We start from the raw sequence: 13,474 nt of genomic DNA on the forward strand, positions 1-13,474 counted from the left end.
GAGTTTGGGTCACTCTGCCACCCCTCCCACCCTCCCCGTGTTGCCCCGCCCCGGGGCGGGGGCAGGCTCCTCCTCCTCCTCGCCCGCGCTCCTCCTTCCCCCACCTCCCGCTAATTGCCTAGCTGCGCGCGCGGAGAAGTTCTGGGCAAAGTACTGGGAACCCGAGCTGCGATCGCAGCGTCTGCGATTCGAGCGGGACAGGGGGTGGCGGGCGCCAGGCTGCCCGTGCGTGGCGCGGCCGGGCGGCTGGCGGCGAGTCGCGGTCCGCGCCCCTGTCTCCTGAGGCTGTTGCTGTAGCTGCGCGTTGCGGGGGGACCGGAGAAGCCAGGTTTGCCTCCTGCGTGTGTGGGCGAACCCTGGAGTCGGGCACCGGGGAACTAGGCGGCGTCCCCGGGGGCAGAGCGCGCAGGTAAGCACCTGGACGCCCGACCGAATGGTGTCGGGGTGTAGTGGGGGCCGGGCGCTGGTGCGGGCTCGGAAGGACTGTGGTTTGGGGGGCGCCGCGTCTCGGCAGGACTGGAGTCGGCCTCCTGTCGCCCCAGGGAAGAGTCGGTTAGTGGGGGCAGTCCCGAGTTGGGGAGATCGCCCGCGGTGCCGGCCTCCCGGGGATTAGGGCCCCGAAGGCTGCCCACCCTGGAGTGCCGTCCTTAGGAGGGGCGGTGTGACCAGGATTGGTGGCAAGAAGGCACGGAGGCCAGGTCCCGGCGCCGGAGGATGCGGGGCGGAGAGACTGTTCTGGGCAGCCGGGAGGCGCGGCGCCCGGGGCGGGAGGCACAGGAAACCAGCTGAATTGGGCCGAGCGCTAGCTAGGCTTCACCACATCCGCGGGATGGGGCTCTCCGGGGGGACCCGGGCGGCGCTGTCCTTTTAGGCTCGGGGCTTGCTCTCCTGCCCGCGCCCGGCCTGCTGCGCTCCCCGGTGCCCCGGTTGGGGGCTGAGAGCACGTTCCTCCTTCCCAGCACTCTGGGAAGCTCTTGCAGCTTCTGGAGTCCCAGATGGGCATTGTTGTAGATCGTCCGGGTATTTCTGAAGCCAGGGCGCGCGCCTCCCTCTTTTGGTAATGCAACTTGCCAGCCACCTTCTGGACACCTGCATTCCCTCTCTCCGTCTCACAAACTACCAGCCTCCCCCTAGTCAGGACTCTGACCTGATGGAGCTGAGAAGTTGTCGCTTGCGATTTGTCTGGGGACTGTGTCGAGGTGTATCTGCAGCCACCCCCCCCTCCTCCCCGCCCTGTGTTGCACTGATCCTCCGAGTTTGAGTACTGGGATGAGGGCATTTAGAAAGATTTTAAGCTGCAGCCTAGCCTACAAAAGAGAATCATTCACAGATGCATAAAGGTGTCGGTCTAACTTCTGATCTAGCTATACCCTCAAGCATCATACAAGATGAGGTCCCCCTTCTGGCCCAAGGAGGCCACTTCGGCAGGCATGCGCCGAAATGCCCCGAGGCCTAATGACCATCCGCTCCACCAACCTGTTGGCTCACCACCCTGTCTGGTGTTCCCCATACTACTCATTTCTCTCAAATTAGCTCCTGGGCTTTTTACTGTCTGCTTTCCGCCGCTAGAGTAGAAGTTCCAGAAAGCAGAGACCATTCTATCTCGTCCACCACTCCATCCTCAAGGTCAAAGAACAGTGCCTGGCACACAGTAGGTACCAAAGAACGATGTGTAGAATGAATGATGAAAACTTCTTTGTCACATATGAGGAGTGGTGATCTGATAGCTGGTTTTGGTTTTGATGTTTATTTACCTTTTTTTTTTTTCTATCAGGAAATCGAACAAATACTAACACTGCTATTAATTGAACACCTGCTAAGAGCTGGATGTATACTAGGAACTTTGTATAGATCATCTCATTAAATGTTACAAGAGTCTGATTAGCTAGGTATTTTTAACCAGATGGGAAATTGAGCCTCCAGCAGGTTAATCAATTTTCCCAAGATTATCCTGGCAGAAGAAAATTCCAGCTCATTTTCTCTCTCTTGTGCTGGGCTGCTTCCAAGAAACTGAAATGTGCTTTCCACCACTATAGCCAAGACATTTGGCTTTGCTGAAAACAAAAGCTATTGCGTAGCCAAAAGATTAGTTGTTTTATCATTATTGTGATTTAGTTTCAATCATAGCTAATGATTATGCTGTTAAACTAGATACTACCAGGCTGCCATGGTCTAGATTTTTTCATCTTCACTGTCATGTTGGCAGTGCTGTGAGGTTATCTCCATGGTGCAGAAGAAGAAACTGCAACCTGGGTTCATGAAGCTGTCCAGGGTCTAGCTCAGATTGCTGAGCTAGGTTTCTATTAATATATATATATTTTTTTCACTTTAAATCTTGAGCTTCTTTCACTATCGTGAAATGTCTTCTGCTCCCACTAATTAGATGTTCCCTCACTCTGGGAGTGCTCAGTGATACAATATATTAAAACCATCTGAGATCGGGCTACAGACTCTCCACTGCCAAAATCAAGTGGCTGGTTGTCGTCCCATTTTCTGAATTGTTGAGATTTTTATTGCCATCGATTTTTTGTGGTTGAGTTTATGGTTTGTGGGCCTGGTTGGTGTAGAAGGAAAGGAAATTCTCCCTTTCACTCTATTTAAATTTGCTTTCACATAAATCTAAAGAGACATGTGATGAGTTTTACCCACTATGGTCAATGAACTCTGAACACCGTAATATGATCTGCCTCTTAAGGAAAGCAGTGAAAGACCTGTGTAGAATGGAGACGTAGAAACCACTGCTAGTTCCAGAAGCTTCTGCAACAGCCTTTTAGCTACACTGCAACTCTGTTTTCTTGTAGAGAAACTGAGGGCAACGAGAAGTTAGCTAAGTGTGTCATGGTACCACCTGAGAGCTAACGGCACACTAGAGGGTGGGAAGGAATCATTCCCCTTTTATCTTCTACCTTATCCCAGTTTAAAGGCTAGTATCACATTTTTCCTTTGCATGAAGACCTGGGTAACCCATCATTTCATTTATCCTGTGTGTCTATATTTTCTCTCCTTTTTTTAAAAAATGGCTGTTCTCATGGCATGTGGAAGGTCCTGGACCAGGGATTGAATCCGAGCCGCAGCTGTGACCTCTGCTGCAGCTGTGGAAAAGCCGGATCTTCTAACCCATGGTGCTGGGCCGGGGATGGAACCTGCAGCTCTGCAGCAACCCGAGCCACTGCAGTCAGATTCTTAACCCACTGTGCCACAGTGGTAACTCCAGTACCATATTTTCTTAGTTGTTAATTCCACTGCAGGAGTACTCTAGGGAGGGCTGGAGGAGGACTGGAGAACGCCCACAGAAATGATGGCACCATGGGCCACCAGGGAACATGGAGGCTAAATTGAAGGAGGCTTCATACTTAAGGCTTGTTTATAGTTCGCTGCAAATGCCTTTCCTGCCTGCATCTTGTTCGTCAGCCTTTTAACCCCCTGGAAACATTCTTCCTGACGTCCCAGTCACTGCTGTTCAGCCCACGTTTCTGCTCAGCAGCTCTTGTCTCTCTCCTCCTCAGTGTCTTTCACATCCATCCCTTGCCGTTGGCCCTGCAGCGTCTTAGCTCAGGCAGGGTCTTGGGACTCTGCAGTCTGTCCTGACGTTGCGTACAGGCAAATTTGCCTCCCAGTCCTGCCTGCATATTGTAGTCCGGGAAATTCTTTAGGTCCTGTCATTATATTGCTAAAAATTCTTGCGTGGCATATAGAGTTAATAATAAATATAATATGAATAACAGCAGAGTAGCTGCAGACCTTCTTGTGCCAGGTACTGTCATGAGTCCTGTACGTGAATTAAATCGTGTTTAATCTTCAGCAACACCAGAGCAGGCACTGCTTACTATACGCCTCATCGCCAGATGAGCCCAGGAAAAGTTAGGTCTGCAACTACAACTAATACAAGGTGGAGCTGGGACTCAATCCCCAGGTGCTTTTTCTCCTCATCTAAGGTAGATTCCTCAGCCTAAGTTAGGATCCCATAGCCTGGGCTCAGGACCTGCCTTCACCATGATTCCCCAGTGCTGTGCGCTGGCCGACTGAGCTGTATTTAGCAGCAGGCCATTTTGCCTTTGCCTAGATGCTCCTTTTGCCTAGAAAGCTCCTGCATCGTCTCTCCCTGTGAAACCTCAAGTCTTTGAGGCTGAATTCAAACACGTTCTGCCCGTGCTCACAAGTCCCCAGTTCAGTTTCTGCCTGCTGATGGTGTTGCTTTCTCTCTTCCCTTCAACACGGTGCTTCTTTCGTGCGCCTCCACCCCGGTGCCTCCTGGCCTAGTTATTTATTTAAAGGTATTGTCTCCCTTGCTAGATTGTAAAATGCTTTGAAGGCAGGATTAGTATCCATTCCTCCTGTTTCTATCCCTCCTGTCCCTAAGCCTGGTATCCTATCTAGTAGGTGCACAGAGAGAAATAAAGAGAATAGAAATAGTTATATTTGGCTATATTCTGTGAGTATATTCTATGGAAAAAGTAATTGGAATGTAGCGTTTTGTTTCCTCCTTTTTGATCCGCAGTCGGGTAATACCTTCAGCAGTATATGCTGAAGTAATAGAAATCCTAGTTATTTACACAGTTCCTGTTGTGGCTCAGCGGTTAGCAAACCCGACTTGTATCCATGAGGATGGGGGTTCGATCCCTGGCCTCGCTCAGTGGGTTAGGGATCCTGAGTTGCTGTGGCTGTGGTGTAGGCCGGTGACGACAGCTCTGATTGGACCCCTAGCCTGGAAACCTCCATATGCCTTGGGTGCAGGCCTAAAAAGACAAAAAGACTAAAAAAGAAAAAAAAAGAAATCCTAATTATTTAAAATCATGAGGGGCACCTGTTCTGGTTGTTTTCACCTTGCAGACATTGCAAGGAGACCTCAAACCCATAAACAAAACAAACATTGTTTGTAGGGTAAGCATCTTACATCTTATATACACTATTTTTCAACATATGGTGATGTTATTAATGTATTAATATTGTTATGGAATTTAAAAATTTTGCCAGTGTTTTACTGGTCAATGAATATTTTACATTTTAACCCTGATTTACTAGATCTTCTGTGAATCATCTCCCTCTCATAGCTCACCACTTGGCTGTGTGTTCCTGTCACATGGAACTAAATTCGGCTTTCTGCCTGTGTCCCCAGGGCCAGACATCATGTGTCTCCCAGTTTTGCATAATCTTCTGTCTTCTTTATAATGTCTTCCTCCTCACTCACGTTCACCTGGCTAGTTCCCGCCCATCCATCACATTTCAGCATCATGTCACTTGTAGAACGCCTTCCTCTGCTGCCTCCAGGTTGAAGTTGGAAAACACACGTGGAGTTCCCTGGTGGCTTGGCTGTTAAGTGTCTGCTGTTGTTACTTACTGTAGCATGGGTCTGATCCCTGGCTTGGAAACTTTCACATGCCATGGGCAAGGCCAAACAGAACAAAACAAAACAAAAACAACCCAGCAAGTTCTGAAAACACACATGGCACTCTGTGCCTACCTGTTTTGGGGGGAGTAGCTACATTGTTTTGTAACCATCCATCCCTTGGCTGAATCTTCCCTGAGACCAATCGCTCTCATTTGCTTTACATTAGAATTGCTTAGGGATGGTTGGAAATGTTTCCCTACCTTGGCCCCACTTCCAGGGTTTCTCAATCAAGTGGTTTAGGATTAGGAGGGTGGGTCACTGGTTTTTTTTTTTAAAGGAACTTTCTCATTTATATCATAACTGGATAGTATTCCATTGTGTGACTGTAACACACTTGATCCAGTTATTTTTTTGACAGTTTTGTTGAGATATAATCTATATGTCATACAATGCACCCATTCAAAGTATATAATTCAGTGGTTTTTAGTATATTCACGGTTGGGTAAACATCACCAGAATAATTTTAGAACAGTTCATCATCCCCCAAAGAAACCTGCACCTATGAGCACCCCATCCCCACCCATGGGCCAAACCACTAATTGGCTTTATGTCTGTATGGATTTGCCTGTGCTGGACACTTCACAAAAATAGAATCACACAAGCTATGTAGTCTTGTATATGGCTTCTTAGCATGTTATATTCAAGGTTCATCCCTGTGGTAGTATGAATCAGTGCTTCATATGTGTGTGTGTGTGTGTGTGTGTGTGTGGCCTAATAACACCCCATTGTTTGCATGCTTTTTTTTTTTTTGCTGTCTTTTTGCCTTTTCTAGGGCCGCTCCCGTGGCATATGGAGGTTCCCAGGCTAGGGGTGGAATCGGAGCTGTAGCTGCCAGCCTACGCCAGAGACACAGCAACGCGGGATCTGAGCCGCATCTGCGACCTACACCACAGCTCACGGCAACGCCGGATCCTTAACCCACTGAGCAAGGCCAGGGATCGAACCTGAAACCTCATGGTTCCTAGTCAGATTCGTTAACCACTGAGCCACGACGGGAACTCCTAGACCATGCTTTTTAAAAATCTATTTGGCAGCATGATAATGTGGGGAAAAAGAATCCATACATGTATGTGTAACTGGGTCACCATGCTGTACAGTAGAAAATCGACAGAACACTGTAAACCAGCTATAATGAAAAATATATATATATAAAATTAATAAATAAAATTGGTTAAAGAAGAAAAAATCCATTTGCCAGTTGGAACTGTCCCCCTCCCCCGCAAACTTCCCTGAACAATGTTTAGGCAGGAATTAAACCAGAAGTTCCCTTGAAAGTCTTGTTCATTGTTGTGTGTTGGGGCACAAGATAGATGTGTAATGAACAACGTAATGAATAAAGCATTTTACTAAAAGTGTAACCTCTGTTATGCTGGTGCCATCAAAAAACATTGTCATCATTGCAAAGAGCTCCTGTCTGGTGTTGCCGCGAGCTGAGGTATAGGTCGCAGACATGGCTTAGATCTGGCGGGGCTGTGGCTGTTGTGTAGGCTGGCAGCTGCAGCTCCAATTCGACTCCTAGCCTGGAAATTTATATATGCCGCAGGTGCGGTCCTAAAAAAAAAATAATACATACATAAAAAGAGGTCCTCACAGTTGATTGTTTAGATCCCAGTTTGAACAAATCCACGGTTAAAAATTATTAGGAGATGATCAAGGAAATTCGAACACGGATGCAATGGTGCTCGTTCAGGATTTGCATTTAAGCAACCTGTGGGTGGGGCCGGAGTGTAAGAAACAAGGGTGTCGGTGAGTTACCCGAAGCCGGGTGATGAGCTCATGGGGTTTTTAATGGGGTTCTCCATACCTGCTGTCCCCTGGGGCAGCCGTTGGCCACACTTGACTGTGGCGCATTTGAACTGTGGCTGATGCTTACAGAGAGGTGCTGTGAGTGTGAAAGACTGTAATTTTGCATTATTGGTTACCTGCTGAAATGGTAATATTTTGGATGTGTTGTGATACTATATAATTAAAACTAATTTCACTTATACTCTTTGTCATTGGCTACTTAAAAGTTCAAATAGCGTATATGGCTCATGTTACTTTTGAAGGATGCTGCTGTATACTTTTGTATATGTGTAACCTTTTTCATAGCAAATTAAATCGAAGACACCTGAATTTTTTAAAAGTCTGGAGCCAAATATTTTTCATAAAGGATTCCTCTTGTATGAAAAAGTTGGGAAATATTGGGTTTTTTTCAAAGATGATTTTTTTGTAGAAGCTTACAGCATGCAGGCTGTAGCCTTCCACGATGATTCCTAGGCTTGCCTAATCTATGCAAGGATTTGAAAGTTCTCTTGTAGTAAATGGATGGCAGCACAAAGGAGTAGAATTGCTCCTTTAGTTCTTTATCCGATTCTTTGTTTTGAAGTTGATGAAATAGTTTCTTCATCTTAGAGAAATATGGGAAGTGTGGTGGTAATTTCATTGTTCTTAGTCATACTGTTTGTACCCTGAAATTGAATTTTCCTTGGATTTGCTTTGTAATCACTCTGCCTAAATCTGTTTGTTTGGGAGCCAGATTATGATTGTTTCTAGACTCCCCAGGACCCCTGGAAAATGCTTCTGAAATGAGGATAATAATCACTTGTGGCTTAAAGCTGAGCAACAAATTGCTTTCCCATCACACTTCTTTAGATGAGCATTCTGTGGCTGTCCAGGTGTCTGGGCTTACGCACAAAAGAACAGCCGAGGTAATAAACCCAGCTGTCCGAGGGGGCGTAGGCAAATGGCCCCAGAGGATAGTCTTTCTCATCTTTGATTTCTGAGTGTGCAAGAGAGTGGACCTGAATTGAAAATAGCTTGAATATAAAGCAGACTAGAATTATTAAACTGCAACGAGCAACTCAACAAATCATCAGAGGATCTTTGTTAATGTAAAATCAAATTATTCTCTTCTTTACACTGTCTGCTTAAAGCATTAAAATCTGTTTGCTCTTGAATGTGTGGGTCAAACACATCTCAATATAGCGATTCGTCACCTGTGTATTAAAAGGCAGTGCTATTAAATTTTCCCATGCTCGGGAGTTCCCGTTGTGATGTAGCGGTAACGAAGCCAACTAGTATCCATGAGGACTTGGGTTCGATCTCTGGCCTTGCTTATTGGGTTAAGAATCCGGCGTTGCTGTGGGCTGTGATAAAGGTTGAAGATGTGGCTCGGATCCAGCTTTGCTGTGGGGTAGGCTGGCAGCTGCTGCTTAGTTGGACCCATAGCCTGGAACTTTCCATATGCTGTAGGTGCAGCCCTGCTAACATAGATTCCCAATGCTTGTGTTTTGTCTTGATATCAAATGCTGTAATACGAGAAATTTAAAGTTGTACTCTAAGTCTTATAAAACAAATATTCCTCCCCAAGTTATTTGTGGTGGGTGTTGATCTGAAAAGTTTAGAAGCAAAAGCTAAATAATATATATATTTTTGATCTCACAAACATTATTAAACTTGAAGTGAATGCCTCTTTAGAATGAAAGCATGCAGTATGATTTTCTTTTAATTAATTTATTTTTTTATCTTTTCTAGGGCCGCACCCGAGGCATATGGAGGTTCCAATGGAGGTTCCAAGGCTAGGGGTCTAATTGGAGCTGGAGCCGCCAGCCTACGCCAGAGCCACAGCATGCCAGATCCAAGCCGCATCTGCCACCTACACCACAGCTCATGGCCAGGCCAGATCCTTAACCCACTGAGCGAGGCCAGGGGTCAAACCTACAACCTCATGGTTCCTAGTCGGATTCGCCAACCACTGCGCCACGACGGGAACTCCGTGCAGTGTGATGTTGGTACACACACTGCGTGAGTGTTCACGGAGTACACACTATGCGCGGGGCACCAGACTGAGAATGGGGCACATGGCGATGAGTCAGACAGATGTGGAACCTCCCTTCAGGGAGCTTAGCATTTAGATTTTAAACGGTCGCAGAGAATTTGTTCATTACAGGGAGGATTGGGGGCTCCAAGGGAATGAGGCTGAATGTTGATGGGGACTCTGGAAAGTTCCACTTTTCTGTGGGTCATGATTCAGGCTGCCAAGGGTCTGAAGGAGGGGGGGGAAGAGACGGTGGCACCGGAAGTCTTCCGAGGAGCGTGGCAGGTGGGAAGGCCTGCCTTTTCTGTGGGTCTCTGCTGCTTGCAGGAGGCCGGGTGGGACTGAGGAGGAAGAGAGGTTTAACGCCTCTCTGGAGGTTTTGAGTTACTGTGTTGGTAGACACAGGTGTGTTTCTCTGCGGCTGGGAATTGAATCCAGAGTTGAGTTTCTTCCACCTTTGTAAGGGAAACTGAATGAGATCCAACAGCCTGTTTTCGGGCCGGGCGGTGGAGGTGGCCTAAAATGACGTGCTGGCTCCCACTCCAGGGTAGCTCGGTTGCCTAGCCTCTGACGTGAGGGGGTGAGGGGTCCTTGAAGGTTTCAAAGCGTGTGGGCAACGTTTGGGATGGGCATGTGTGCACACTGAGCTGTGTGGAGCCATCGGCCACTGGGGACCTGCTGTAGGGGACCTAGAACTCTGCCCAGCCTTCTGGGATCATCTATGTGGGAAAAGAGTCTGAGAGAGAACGGGTATGTGTATGTGTATGGCTGGGTCACTTGGTTGTGCAGCAGAAATTCGCACAGCCTTGTCCATGAACGATATCCGTCAAGAAAACGTAAAAAACCAGTGTGGGGAAGACCCACTTGGGTTTGTCTCACAGGTTCAGAGCTGCTTCAGGCAGGTGTGTCGGATACAGGGAAATAACTGGGGTGTCGTTTGGAGCTTGTGGGGGTCATGAGCGACCCATCCTCCCTTTGAAGGGGGCGATGTGCTTACAAAGCATGGCAGCCAGTAGCTGGAGCGCTTCCTCTGCGCCAGGTTCAGTGCTCTTCTTACACCCCCCAGTAGATGTTCCAAGAGTCGCTGAGGTGGCTCTCATCATGACAGTCTGCCAATGGCCGGATGGAAGCTGGGGAGCATCACTTGCTCTCCGGTTGTCCAGCATCCATGTACCCGTCCTGATTTTCATCGGAGGGGTCATTTCTTGCCTTTGGATAATCCGCTGGGACCAGAACGAGGAGCCCCATTTTCCTGGGCTGTGGGAGCTGGGCCAGTCAGATGCCTCTTTCTGGAATCTGGGTCCAGTGCCAAGGGTGGTGGAGACTCTGCTGCCAAGGATGTGTCCTGACACGACTGTTCTTGTCTACACGGCATTGCTGTCCTCTGGCTTCAGGTCCCGTGAGGCTGTGCCAGGGCTGCCTCTCCAGCACCTTCCCCCCAACCCTATTTCCTGAAACTAATATTTTCCCAATGCATTTTTTGTTGGTTTATTTCAGTGGCCAGAATGTTTTCTGTTGTTCCCACTTAAAGAATCCCAGACTGTCAAAGCCTAGAGGGGCTTAAAAGGATACAGATGAACTTATCTGCAGCAGAAATAGACTGATGGACTGAAAAACTTAGTTACCAAAGGGGGCAGGTGGGGGGGTGGACTGAGGGTTTGGGACTGGCACATGCATACTGAGGAATATGGGCCGATTGGCCAACAGGGAGCTGCGGTACAGCACAGAGAACTCTGCCCAGCCTTCTGTGGTCATCTGTGTGGAGAAAGAATCAGAATGGATATGTGTGTATGTATGAGTGGGTCACTCTGTTGTACAGCAGAAATGATGACAGCCTTGAACAGATAGTTTCCAAAACTGCATACACATGACTCGTAAACATGTGAAGAGCTTAACGTCATTCATGAAAAGAGAAGGCAAATTAAAACTTGGGTGAGATGCTATTTTTCACCTATGAGATTGGCAAATGTCACAAACCGTGGCAACATTCTTGGCAAAGGTTTGAGGAAACAGGTATTCATGGTGGCTGGAAGTGTAAATTGGCCCAAGTTCCTTGACTGTATCTATTAAAACTGCAAACACATGCACCCTTTGAACCAGCGTAACAATTCTGTAAATTTTATCCTACAGATAAGTAAATGTGCACAGTGATATATGTGCAGAGTTATTTCTTGCAGCATTGTTTGAATAAATAACAGATTGCAATAACCTAATTGTCCATCCATAGGGGACTGGTTAATGAATAATGGAGCAGTTTAAAATGAGGCAGCGCCACATCTACTGGTTGGTAACAATCTCTGAGGTTATTGTTAAGTTAAAAAAAAATAAAAAGCTCCGGTTCCCGTCATGGCTCAGTGGCTAACAAACCCGACTAGTAACCAAGATGTTGCAGGTTCAATCCCTGGCCTTGCTCAGTAGGTTAAGGATCTAGCGTTGCCGTGAGCTGCAGCAGATGCAGCTGGAATCATTTGTTGCTGTGACTGTGGCATAGACCGGCGGCTACAGCTCTTATTGGACCCCTAGCCTGGGACTCTCCATACGCTTTGGGTGTGGCCCTAAAAAGACCGGAAAAAAAAAAAAAGCCAAGTGTAGAATACATAGGTTTGTGGCATGTATACCACTGTACCAAGGTATGGATGAGATACTTCCATCTGAGTAAGAACATATTCATACTAGAATGTATTTTATATGGGGATGTACATAACCACGTCCACATTTGTGCATAGAGACACATGCACATAAGCTCAGGTGATTGAAGCCAGCTTGCACCAGCTTGTGAAAACCAGTTGTGTGTATCTCTCCCCAGCTCCTTGGCCAGTGACTTTAGGGCGGTAGTTTGAAATCTACTCAGTGGTCTCTAAGAACCTATATGGGAAAAGAATCTGAACAAGAATGGCTACATGTATATGTAACCCCATCACTTTGCTGTACACCTGAAACGAACCCAACACTGTAAGGCAACTATATGCCAGTAAAATTAAAAAAAAAAAAAGAAATTGGCTAAAATGGGAGTATTTACAGCATGGAAATTAGCCAAGGAAACAAATCAGGGTTTTCATTTTTATTTTTCTAGAGAGCTGGGTGATAAACGTTTACTGCTACCCCTGTGTATCAAGTCTGTGTAAGAAGTTGGTAACATCAGATTCTCCAAGGAAGGGAGAATGGGGGATAAAAAGACAGGTGTGAGATTTAAATGGCATCTTTGGAACTTTGTTCCAAGTACAAGTAGTATTTTCTCCGCCGTAAATACATAGAGCAGACCCCAAACCCTGAGAGTTTCAGGCCTGTGTGACTGTTATTTGGGGTGCCACTGACTACTGTAGAAGAAAATAGCAAAGTGGCTAGACTTTAGGGGACAAGGATGCTTTCAGTTTGGAACACGCTGGGCTCGAAGTGTATGGGAGGGAGGGATCAGTGATGCCCAGCAGATAACTCAGAAGAGAGGGCAAAGCTGGGGATCATTCCTGGGGATTGGCAGTTTTGTTGAAATGTGGGCAAGTGAGAAGGTTTCCAAGGGAGACCCAACCTGTATAACGTTTTGGGCAGGCCTCAGGAGAGAAGGGGGGATGCATGTGGTACCTTGGGGACTGCCAGCCACGGGGTAGGTAGGGGAGGGTTAGTCGTCACAAAGGGTAGCACCTTCCAGTGATAACCATCGTGGCTGTCATTTATGGATTGTCTCCAAAAAGGGAGCCATGAGAGTTCCGTCGTGTGTGCGTGCCCTCATTGCAGGGTTAGGGTTTGATTTGGTTTTACCTGCATGGTCTGCGGCACCTCTAGCTGAAAAGTGAGCAAAGTAGTTGCAGGGGGCAGTGTGTTCTAGTGTCTGCCCCCAACCAACTTCAAGTCTTGAGAAGACTGTCTCAACCGAGGCCCCCCTATTTCCCATGCCTTAAGAGATGCCAAGTATGAAATGGAAATGAAAAACCACATAGAGCAAGACTGCAGTTCCAAAGGGCCACAGGTGCTGGAATGTTACAGGGGAGGTGAAAAGAATCTAACAGAGGAAGCTTTTCATATCACTGTGCAAAGAAAACAAACACGTTGCTTATTGAATACGCAGAGTATAAAATAGCTGTAGGTAGGAGTTCCCATTGAGCCTCAGCGGGAATGAGCCCACCTACTATCCAGGAGGATGTGGGTTTAATCCCTGGCCTCACTCATTGGGTTAGGGATCCAGCATTACTGTGAGCTGTGGTGTAGGTCGCAGATGTGGCGTGGATCCAGTGTTGCTGTGGTGTAGGCTGGCAGCTGCCGTTCCAGTTTGATCCCTAGCCTGGGAACTT

At 47.3% G+C, this 13,474-nt stretch overlaps 1 protein-coding gene across 7 annotated transcripts in view; it reads left to right on the forward strand.

The window, feature by feature from the left end:
- Window positions 1-144: 144 nt before the first annotated feature.
- OSBPL3 (oxysterol binding protein like 3) overlaps window positions 145-13,474 on the forward strand; it is a 193,708-nt gene continuing 180,378 nt past the window's right edge. For all 7 annotated transcript variants that reach the window (XR_014834144.1, XM_085005698.1, XM_085005701.1 and 4 more), the window contains exon 1: window positions 145-409. The gene's annotated coding sequence lies outside the window, so the exon portion shown is untranslated. The remainder of the gene's footprint in view (window positions 410-13,474) is intronic.

The sequence above is a fragment of the Sus scrofa genome, chromosome 18 (genome assembly GCF_054392235.1).
Source record: "Sus scrofa isolate SSC_HxYL_T2T_F1_AM1 chromosome 18, Sscrofa_HxYL_maternal_Yorkshire_Landrace_v2.0, whole genome shotgun sequence".
Lineage (NCBI taxonomy): Eukaryota > Metazoa > Chordata > Mammalia > Artiodactyla > Suidae > Sus > Sus scrofa.